The sequence below is a fragment of the Oryzias melastigma genome, linkage group LG21 (assembly GCF_002922805.2).
Source record: "Oryzias melastigma strain HK-1 linkage group LG21, ASM292280v2, whole genome shotgun sequence".
Taxonomy (NCBI): Eukaryota; Metazoa; Chordata; class Actinopteri; order Beloniformes; family Adrianichthyidae; genus Oryzias; species Oryzias melastigma.
In genome coordinates this window covers 20,497,752-20,508,832 of record NC_050532.1, presented here as the reverse complement: position 1 = coordinate 20,508,832, position 11,081 = coordinate 20,497,752, and positions in this window count along the sequence as shown.

Genomic DNA, 11,081 nt, shown 5'->3' with positions numbered 1-11,081 from the left:
TATTATAAATATGTGCGTGTTCTTTATCCCTCTGTTTTACTCTTTTTTAGAGCAGGTAACTAAGCCTTTAAATCTGATATGTAAATACTTTATAAGGCATAAATAATCCCTACTTTATATTAGGTCACAAAAACTGTTAATTAACAATAAATGATAAATTGATAAATGATTTATTACCATTAATGTGGATGTATAAATCTACTTTTACAAATCATTTATTAACACTTTGTAAATGAGTTTACAACTTAAAGAACAGTCTCTACATAACTGGTTTGTAAGTCATTTAATGCTTGATTTTAAATGCTTAATTGTTAATGAATAAAGTCTTAACATGCTATTAATAAACACACTATAAATCCTTTTAATTCATGAATAAAGCATTAATAACAACATATATAAAGCACTTGCTAATGCTTAAAAAAATAGGACTGAGGGTTTATAAATGATTAATTAACTGTCAACTCATCTCTATTAATGCTTCATAAAGTGTAGTTATTATAAAGTGTTCCCTAAAAAATAAACATCACATATTTGTTTTTTCTTTTTTGTTTGAATAAGGTAAATAAAGAACATAACATCCTTTCAGCTGCTGTGTAAATCTCGCTTTGAAGACTTCACGGAAGCTCAGTTTCCCACAAAATACTTTATGATATTATAATATAAAAAAAATAAAAATAAAACCTTATCTTCAAAAATCATCCAGGCTGCTGTCAAACTGAAGTTTGCTGTTTAAAATTCTCTGCCTAACTGCACAATCCGGCACAATGCATGAGACTGCTGTGCTAATTTCTGCCTGTCAGTCACCACTTTGACTAGCAAATGTTCAGACTTTAATGAATCTCTGCCTCGCATGGAAAGTAAGAAAATAATGTAAACCGAAACATTGTTTTTCTTTCTTTTCTTCAAACGCCCTGACGTTTATGACAAGCGATTGCACAGCTTTAATTTTCACATTTGCTCTTGTGCTGTTTTGGAGTTTAATTTGGCGTATGAACACACTGAGCATGTGCAAACTGTTTCTCATCTGAAGTGATTTATTGATGAGACGCTGATGAGTTTTAAATCCCATACTGGTGACAAACAGCACTCTCAGATGAGGCCATAAAACAATGTGCAGCCCCGAAATAACCAACATTTAGATTATTTACCACCTTAATGTTAGTGGTTTTGGAGTTTTAACAAACACAGCTCTTGTGTGTTAACAACCTCGTGATGGAGCCATAATGTATAAAAGTGAATTTGAATGAAAAAATCGTCTGCAAATAAATAATGTTAAAAAAAAAAAAAAAGCATTGGAAGAATTTGTCTTTTAATCAAGGAGACATGTCCTCTCTATGAACAGCTTCAAATGGGAATTTCTGCTTTAACATTGTTCTATATACACTATGCTGGACTTGTGTAGCATGAGAAGAAAGTCACAACTTTAAACAATTTTACATTCTCGTTGACTTTCATCTGTTGGGCCGCCGGTTTGTCACAGTATTCTGTCCTCATTAATTTTAAGGTCAGTTTGAATTAGTCTTTGATTTATGAGAACAAATGAGACAAGAGTCGAGGGCTGCTGCAAATTATACAAAAGCCAGGTAAGGAACCGACCTCAAGAGAAAAATAAATCATTTCCAAAAAGTGTGGCAGAGAAGGAGCAGAGGAATCTGATGGCAGAGCGAGTCTTTATTTTTTGCAGTTTTTCTGTTCGTCTGCGGGAAATGGAGGCTAAGAGCACTGCTCATTTGCATGATCATAAATACATGCTTTTTTAGCTTTTGATAGCTGTGATAAAAGCTAGAATAGAGTGGATTAGACACCTTTTGCGTAAGCGCAAAGCACTAAACAGAGTTCTCACATAATACTACAATATGCCTCATGAATAAAACTAATTCCATATCTAAGCTGTCCTGTCCACCTCTTTTTATTTAATACTTCTATTCGCCAAAGCCGCAACAATTTGAAAATGACCAAGATATTAACTTGAGGATTCAAGGCCATGGAGTACAAAAGGAAAAGCAATAAGAAAGAAGGTCATATTTGTGCTCTCAGTGAAGTTCATGGCTCTGACAGATAGCCAATTGTAAACAGAGGGAAATGCATTTATCAATCAATACAATATGGGTCCCTCTGCCATTGCTTTATATTTTCCTTGTAAGTCAAATACATTGTGCACTGACCTGACACGTTACGCCACTAAATATTTCGAGTAAAACGCCCGTCTGCTTTTGTTGACGGTCAAAATGTTCATTTATATCCGAATGGAGTTGAATGAACGTCCTGCAGCGGCTCCTGCAGCACCTTTGAAGCCTCCCCTGGTAATAGGAAGGCAAACATTGCAGGGCTGTTTTTCAGCTCATCAGCAGTCCACTCACAAATGAGTCAGATCTGCTCACATCATTTTCTAGCCTCTGCACCTGTGGTGTTGGGTGTATTTTTAACAAACAGCTAACTGTATGACTGTAATTATGTCGTAATTGCCTCTTAGCGTGTAAACTTTGAGACCCAATTCCCCCTGATGACAACGGCACGCAAAGATGGACTTTTTCTGATGGCATGTGCCCCTTTAGGCCTATTCCATAATGCAATGTTTTGTACTTCTTGCAACTTGTCTTCATGTTAGTCTAAACTGTCAAGTGCGAGTATTGACTTTTGGCTGCTTTGAATTGTGGAGCTGGTGTGGAAAAATAACACCATTTGTTTTCCCCCTGACAGTTTGTCTAGAAGCTGCGCTCCGCTTCCATTCATTTACCATTAAAATGTCAGGCGCATTTATAAGTTTTATCAAACCAAGTTTCCCCCCGCGATCATGCTTGCCGCCTCAAACGCGGGACATGTTGTGGGCATGTGCAAAAGCAACAATTTCTTCCGCATTTAATTATAGGATGTCGTTGCGAGGGCTTTGTCATCACTCTTTTATTTATTTCCACGAATATCAGTAAAGATCCACTCCGAGGTTCTGCTTGACTGGTTGCTTTTTCATATGCGCACAGCTGTGTCAATTGAATAAAACCCTGTATGGGGTTCAAAAAAAGAGGTTTTATCAAGTTATAGCCACTATAAAACCAAACACTTTCACTTTATTTTATTATAGCTTTTAAAAACAAACTTTCGGATCATTTTAGAAAACAATCAAGGGTAATTATGCATTAAATACTGCAGCTCATGCCAGCACAATACCACTAGGGGGAAACATTATGCTATGGAACATAGGAAAATTAAAGCCCATATTAATACCATTTATGCTTGCAGACATCAGCCTTACATGCATCAATCTGGCTCAGATCAAATAAAAACTGTAATTTGATCAAATAAATAGCACATTGAACGTGGTGCTGCAGTGACTGGCATATTGAAAACAGGAGGATTTTTCTCTGCAAAGGCAGGCCACTGTTATTCATGAGCTCTTGCTGTGCCTTAACAAAACCTCCGCTTCTGATAGAGTTCCACTGAGTTTCACAGGAAGCTTGTGTTCGGCGGCAACATCACGCAGGGTGGAAATAATATATCAGCACTTTCACATTTTCACTGCCATTTCAGATGTGTTTCTTCCTTGCATGGGCCGGGGCTTTTGGTGACAAGTTCATCAAACAGTGCTATTGTCCTGTTTACGCAGTGTTGTTAAAGGAGTGTGCCATGATTCAAAGCCCCCTCCTCATCCAGCGTGGCTTCCTCTGAAAGGCTCGGGATGTGCTACATTCAAGGCTGATGAACAAACAAAGGACGGGCACATCTTGAGAGGGTTCAGCAATCAGATCATGGAGTGCTCATTTTCTTCTGAAGCACATCTGCTAGTAATCCTGTGAAACCACTTCCATATACTGCTGTTTCATCTTTATCTGGAGCTCAACCAAGAACCAAACCCGCCTATGAAATGGAATCAAGCTGATATTTCTTCTTTTCTGCCTTGAAATACTCACTCCGATGTGTTTAGCATGTTCTTGTGGCGTTTTTCTAAAGATGGAGGATATATTTCAAGACAGTTAAGCTCGAAATTGCCTTTTTGAGTATTTATTTATTCAAATTGCTGTGAATAAACTAAATGTTAGCTTTAATTTTTTATCCAAAAATTGTAAGCTAGCATGAGAGCATGTGAACAGAGTGCTCTCAGTAACAGGGAGGGGGAGGCGGGGTTACTACATGCCAATGATTATAATAAGTTACTACCAATCTGCAGAAACTATGTCCCAGAAAAACTACATAGGAAATCCCATTATACATTAGCATCAAGCTAGCAGACTTTAGCATTATGCATTAGATCAATCTGTATTTTTATGGATTGAATATTGATCTATTAAGCTTAGACTGATTCAGATCTATTAAACGATTTAGGGTTTAGGTGGAAACCAGAAGTAAGTCGCTGAAGGACGCTCATAAATAATTAATTAAATATCGTCTTATCAGCATTTTAAATTGATACAAGTAGAGCCAAATGAATTATTACGATATATCGCTAAATCGATTTTCCCCTTCGTCTATAGTACTAACCATAAAACTTTTTTATTTTTATATGTAGACATTGAAAGTGTATACGAATGAATTTTGTTTTGGTTTTTGGTCATTTTCTGTTCTGAAATGTCCTTCAGTCACAGCAGTTTCAGGTTTGCGTGATTCACAGCTATTTTCATTTCAGTCCTCAGTCTGTTTAAGTGTCTGGTTTGCAGTTCTTCTTTGTCAGGTCATCTGTCTGTTTTGCTTTGTCCCTCTTTTGTTGCTCCCTAGGTTTAGTCATTTTTCAGTTTGTTACATTTTTTAGTTTCTACCAAAAATCCAGACGTTCTTATCCTTTAGCAGATGCACCATAGTGCTTACTTTTTCCGGGTTCTTTTTTTTCTTTTTTTTTACATTTCATTTTGATTTAGGGCAATTACTTTTGTTTTCTGAAAGGTTTTTTTTTTGTTGTTGTTTTTTTCATTTTTTGGAAATGTGTTTTGGTTCTTGGAATTGTGTTATGCTTTCTAAGGTGTTTTTTCTTTTATTATTTGTTCTGTTTTTTAAAAGACTTTGTGATTTTAATATGTTTTTGCAATGAGTGATCTGTTGATGTTATTGCACTTTAGGGCCACCGTAGTCTTTACCTTCAAACCATGTAGGCCTATATGTACAAATAAACAGCAATGGGGAATCTATTTAATATTCTCAGGGAGCACATTCATTGTAATATGTAAATAGCCCAAAATCTCCACTGGGATTGTATGAAGAGTTTTCATTATCCACCTTTTAGCAAACAATAACTGTTGCACGACCACCCGGAGAAAACACCAGAGAAGCAACACGATCGACTCAAACGATCCGCCTTAAAACTTCACTGACAGAAGCTTCGTCGTATGCATGCATGCATGAGCTCCACCTCTGCAACCAGAGCGGCTGACCCCGGTCTCCAACTGCACCGACACTCCCCCGGCTGCAGCTCCTCGCCCGCAGTGTGTCAGCTCACACACAGAAGCTTTGGTCCTGAGCTGATGATGATAAATCTGCGGCAGTTGTTCGCCAGTTGATTGTGGTTTACAGCTGAGCAGGGAGAGCATTTCATTGTGTCAGTGTGGGCCATCCTGGAAGGAAAAGAGCAGCCAAAGCAGAAAAAAAAACAGCACACCACCAGCGTTTGTCCTTTTCTTTGCTATATGGAAGAACAAATTAGGAAAAGAGATATTAAAGGAAAGCAACAGAGAGGGAGGACAGAGTAATATGTTGCATCAATCAGTCTAAATGACTTGCTTATGTAATTAGCTAGCAATGTTTTGTTTCTTCAGCTCCCTGAAGTTATTAGTGCTTCACAGTTAACCTTGAAGTAATTGGAAAGGCTCTGTTGATGTTCTCCTATCTGTACGGGACTGACAGTTTATTTTTCTTCCGTGGATGGCTTCCCTCCTCTATCATGTTGCTACAGTATTTATGAATTAGTTTCCTGTCACTTTACAGTACAGCCTCATGCTAATTGGTGGCGAGATATGTGGGTTATTCACATCCCACGAGGTGGCATGCAGGCTTCCTTCCTCCCCAAGATTAACATGACTGAAAATTGTCAAAACTAATAACATGCTGTTGCTGCGGTAATGCTGCTGCACAAATTACACTCTCCATAAAAATGGCAAAAATCTCAAACATAAATTCAGACACTTTGACTCTGCAATGCTGCAACCAGCATCCAATTTTGCTTTTTTTTTTCATTTAAATGATGCTTCACCTGCGATTAGACATGCATCACAAAGGTTTTGCTGTTCAAAACAAACCCCAGGGCTCACTCCATGCATGAGAAACACCCTTAGTTTTTAATAAGTATTGATAATTTCAGCAGCCTTTTAATAAAAAATGAATGTGGCTGTCATATTTGTTGATAAATGCGGGATTAGCGGCACGCTAAGCCATCATCCTGTTCCTGTTTTGAGAAAGTAGACAGAGTGTGTTGTCAATTCAAGTTCAGAAAACTCCACACTGTTTAAGTAAAGAGTATTTCAGGGTTAATCTCTGCAATTCTGTGTGCCTTTGTTCACTTCTATCATATTTCAGTTTCATTTATAAATGACGTGTCCTTTTTAATTTTCTGATAGTCCTTTGCCTCTCTGGGCCACTTTGCTGGATAGATATCTATCCTAGAAGTTAATTTAAATGACTTTTTGAGGATGGTGATTGATCCGTTGCATACTAAATAACTTTCCAGGCCAGAGATAAAGTGCAGTTTCGGAATGAATAAGGAAATGAAATAAGCGCTTCTAAAATCATACTGTTATTGTAAATAACTGATATCCTTTTCTCTATATAATTTTTTAAAGTGCAGTTACTTCCCTGGCTTCCAGTAATCCCACACATACAAAAATACACGATCAATCCATTGTAAGAATGTAGGCTCATGTCATTTTTTAAAGGCTTTAAGCTCTGAATAATAAAAAAAAAACAACAAAAAAACAGGTTTATTGTTTATTTTGTATTCATTTCTTGGCCTTTCTTTGTTTACTTTGAAGATGACAGCGCGGGTCATTTTGGAGATGTTTATGACTCCTGTCAAAGCATATTGTTGTAAATTTTAGCTCACAGTAAAAAAAATCAAAGATGCTGTTGCCGACTGAATACAGACACCAAAGTAATGTCACCTTGAGTGAACAATTCCCGTGTTCGGACTGGCAGGTGATATCAGAGGACAAACTCCGTTTCGACCTCCCGCTCACTCGTCACAACAGAGACACAAAAGAAGAACAGCGGCCAAAAAAAAAAAAAAGAAGCAGAGAAGAATCAACATCCGTCACATCTCAAATGTTATTGCAGCTGATATCGCCCGGCGTGGCGGCAGATAGCTTTCACTTCATTCTTGTTTGGAGCTGCGCATGGCTAAAGCTGGATGTTAGCGCTGTTTATATAAGAAACAGCTAAACACATCTTCATTAATATTCACTGCCATGGATGTGTGATTGATTCCATCATCAACCCAGTTATTTTCATGACTGGTATTGGTGCATCAAACGACATGACCTCCATTATTTTCACTTTGAAACTGCATTCACTTTGTTCGCCTTTCTGGCTCTTTAATGCCTTGAATCATTTCTCCTGGGAAGAGCTTTTTTTTTTTTTTTTTTTTTCCCCTAACCTGCTGCTTCTCCTCCAGTCCTAAGAGCAGCGTAACCAGCAATTCTCTTACTCTGTATGTGGGACACTTGAGCAAAGAATGAGCCGATGCGAGCTTTGGTAAAACTGTGCATAGCAATCTGTGACTAAGTACCCAAAAACAAAGAGGCACTACTGGATACACACAGACAGACACACAATATATAACCCTGAATTTGTCATAGAATATGTTCTGATCTTCATCTAAGTCACATAACCAGATAAACCAAAGGATTCTTACACCTAACATGTCATATATGACCAATGGTTCCCCCCAACTCGTCGTATTTTGACCTGCTGGCTGTTCCCGTTAAATCAGGGGTCCTCAACCATCGGGTCGTGAACTGCTACCAATCCCTTTAATATTGCGGTTCTTGCACATTTTTTACAGTATGTTATTTTTTTTACAGTTCTACATCCTGTTTGTCTGTTGACCTTGTCAATCTATACGCTGTGTCTCTAGTACTATAATACTTGTATAGTGGTTTTCTACCTCCATTGAAGTCTAAAGTACTTTACAGTCACGCTCCCATTCACCAGAGAGAGATATAGTATTACCTTTCCATCAAACTCATTTTGACAGGTGACCTTTGACCCGCACATTCCAAAGTGATGTCGTAACAATCTGATATAAACTTTATATAAAGTTTATATCAAATTGTTACTTTATATAAAGTTTATATCAAATTGTTACGTCATCACTTTGGAATGTGCGGGTCAAAGGTCACCTGTCAAAATGAGTTTGATGGAAAGGTAATACTATATCTCTCTCACCAGCATACATACACATTCACACACGGACTGCTGCCAACCTATAACCACCAGAGGTAATGTGGGGTTTAGTATCTTGCCCAAAGAGACACTTCAGCACGTGAGGAGGTAAGGCAGGAATGGAACCTCCAATCTTCCGATCAGAAGTCGACCCCCTCTACTGCTGCTCCAATATATAAAAATGTTTATTTCAAGAGAAATGAAGAAATCTGCATGTTTTTTTGAACTCTTGTGCTTATGTAGTTAAGGTAAAAAAAAATCCTAAGAGCTCTAATGGAATCCTTTTTGGAACCTTTGCCTGTGCTTTGAAAGGATAACCAAAGCCAAGTGATCTAACTTTAATTTATTTACTTTTTTATTCAAAGTTTGTTTTTTCTGTGTCGACTCACTAAACTTCCCCACAAAAGAAACAGGAAGAGCAAAAAGCATATAATAAATAAATTATGCACTAAGTTGTTTTTTTTCTAACACATTTCTTTTTTTACATCATTTTATTTTCCTTCTCCCAGCCTTACTAGAAATACATTACTATCAAGATTGTACTAATATGTCAACTGAAGTGTATTAAGATTAATTAATATTTGTGGCTTAACACTCCATAATAATTCAAAATTTTCAATGTTACTGTAGTGTCCAAAACAACAACAACATTCAGGCTACAAGTCATTTAAAAAATAGCATTTTTTTTTTAAATCAAACGATGGAAAATAAGGGGTAAAATGTAGTGGTAAAAACCAACGTTTTTTTATTAATTAAAATCAAATTAGTCTTCACATAGCATAAACATCGGCTGGAACTCCACTCTTCCCTGAAAGAAACCAACACAGCGGTAAATTTGGATTAAACTGAGTTTTATGATCTTTAACTAGTGAACTAAGAAGCTTACAAAAAAGTACCAAATGATTTCAGGAATGTAATTATTAGGTTTGATGATTTTTTTACATTTTTACAATTTAAACTCACTGGTAAGTTATAAAAGAATTGGCCCTCAAAAGAAGAAATTACTTTTCATCTCCTCATATTTCTTTTAGTCATATAAATTTTAAATGTTTGTGATAGTTTTAAATTCCGTATTGAGTCTCTTGGTTCTGAAAAATTTCCATGAAATTATACTTCTGAAGCAGATTAAAGTTTTAATGGTGCACTCTATGTGCTACAATGGTGGAAAAAAATAATACATTTAATAGAAGGTGAAAAAAATTCTAAAGACTTATTTCTTGAGATTAAACTAGTCAGCCCAATTTGTACACATTACAAAAAAATATTGGTAAGTGAGAGGGAAGTTAATAAACTAACTACATTTATGTGAAATGTCAACTTTCAGTGGAAAAACTCATTTTTAATAATAAAGCTCATTTATGTCCGTCTTGGATTTTAAACCAATGTTTTTGTATTATCTCCTCATCCATCTATCATTTTCTCCTTATCCGTTAGTTCTGCCAGGAACTCTAGTGCACTATACCAGCAGAAACATGGATCCTCCAGAAGTGTGCGCTCGCTCTTCCCCAGGGGCTTCTTCTGGTGGGACATATTCCAAACACAAAGAGTGTCAAGAGGGCATCCGACTAGAGTTCCTGATGCACCTCAGCAGGCTTTGATGGATATGGAGGAACAGTGACTTTACTCTGAGCTGCTTCTGGTTGAATGAGCTTTCTACTCTATCTCTGAAGCTGCATTCACATCGACAGGGGCATCCGGTTTTAATTTCAATGTACAGACGCAATCTGAGGCCCTGTACAGCGCGTTAGTCCAGTAAAGAGCGTCACAATGTCTCCAGAGTTCAAACATTTGAACTTTGGTTGCATCAACCAATCAGGGACTCAACTTTGGGCATGTGACGTGTTAAATGAATCAGCATGGAGAATTAATCTGATCGTTTTCGTTTGGAACTTTGACCCATCTATCCACTTTCCTAACCTGCTATATCCTTTTCAGGGTCGCAGGGTTACTGGAGCCCATCCTGGCGACTGTTGGTACCCTGGACAGGTTACTAGTATGTCGCAGAGCCTTTGGCGGTAGAGCAAGTGCACCCACTACACTTGCCCCCAGGAAGCTGGCTGGTGGGCAGACGGGAGAGCACCAGAAGCTGCAGCTGATCAGGCCTCCTGAACCTTAGAATGTTTTTCTTATTTGCTGTAAATCGAAACAAAAGTAAAAGTCTCCTATTTGTATTTTATTTTTTCCATCTCAGACTAATGCGGGACAGCAGGTCATCAAAATGAGTCACAGAGACACGGACAGATAGCTGGAGTGAAGCTCACTGTTCTGGGAGAGTCTCTGAATGATCTCATGAATTAAGATATGAAACATGATCTTCCATTCATTGTAAATGAGATATACACAGACACCACTCCATGTACCAATCCGACTAAAAACATTTGGCGGTAGCTCCTTCCACACAAATCTTGTTAGTCACACTTAAGAACACATTTTTGGACAGGCGTTGAGCAGCAAATTTGTTTAAATTTGACTCTTGAATCGTGTAAGGTGTGAACGCAGCATAAAGCATTTATGAGATTCCATCCTTTTGGTCATGACCTAAAGCTTGCAACCTTAAGTGAGGATTGGACCATAGACTAATTGAGAGTTTTGCCTTTTGGCTCAGATCCTTCTTTACTATATTACTGCAGCAGTCACCTTTCAGTTTCATCCTTCCACATAAATCTGGAGTACTTCCCATAGAAGAGTGCAAAAGGACAAGATTGAACACTTTCTCCAAATACACA